Source organism: Arachis ipaensis, chromosome B9 (assembly GCF_059453495.1).
Source record: "Arachis ipaensis isolate K30076 ecotype BB chromosome B9, ASM5945349v1, whole genome shotgun sequence".
NCBI lineage: Eukaryota > Viridiplantae > Streptophyta > Magnoliopsida > Fabales > Fabaceae > Arachis > Arachis ipaensis.
Window position 1 is genome coordinate 43,828,778 of NC_142444.1, and position 850 is coordinate 43,829,627.

The 850-nt window shown below is 40.8% G+C and overlaps 1 non-coding gene across 1 annotated transcript; it reads left to right on the forward strand.

Annotated features, from left to right (window-relative positions):
- The first annotated feature begins 392 nt into the window (after nt 1-392).
- On the forward strand, nt 393-500 carry LOC148544489 (small nucleolar RNA R71). Its single transcript, XR_015900408.1, has one exon. It is a non-coding gene; the product is annotated as a small nucleolar RNA R71 (small nucleolar RNA).
- Nucleotides 501-850: the final 350 nt, after the last annotated feature.

Genomic DNA, 850 nt, shown 5'->3' on the forward strand with positions numbered 1-850 from the left:
TCACCTAAGTAATTCACCTCTGCTATTGCAGGGTTCTCAGGATCATAAGCTTCTTCTTCATAAGAAGCCTCTTGAGTACTGTTGGAAGCAGCTTGCATTCCATTCAGACTCTGAGAGATCATATTGACTTGCTGAGTCAATATTTTGTTCTAAGCCAATATGGCATTCAGAGTATCAACTTCAAGAACTCCCTTCTTCATAGGCGTCCCATTATTCACAGGATTCCTTTCAGAAGTGTACATGAACTGGTTATTAGCAACCATGTCAATGAGTTCTTGCGCTTCTGCAGGCGTTTTCTTTAGGTGAATGGATCCACCTGCAGAGGTATCCAATGACATCTTTGATAACTCAGATAAACCATTATAGAATATATCCAGGATGGTCCATTCTGAAAGCATGTCAGAAGGACAGTTTTTGGTCAACTATTTGTATCTTTCCCAAGCTTCATAGAGGGATTCACCTTCTTTCTGTCTGAAGGTTTGAACATCAGCTCTAAGCTTGCTCAGCTTTTGAGGAGGAAAGTACTTGGCTAAGAAAGCCGTGACCAGCTTATCCCAAGAGTTCAGGCTGTCTTTGGGTTGAGAATCCAACCATAATCTAGTTCTGTCTCTTACAGCAAAAGGGAAAAGCATGAGCCTGTAGACTTCAGGATCTACTCCATTAGTCTTAACAGTATCACATATCTGCAAGAATTCAGTTAAGAACTGAAAAAGATCTTCAGATGGAAGTCCATGAAACTTGCAGTTCTGCTGCATCAGAGAAACTAATTGAGGTTTCAGCTCAAAGTTGTTTGCTCCAATGGCAGGAATGGAGATGCTTCTTCCATGTAAATTGGAATTAGGTGCAGTAA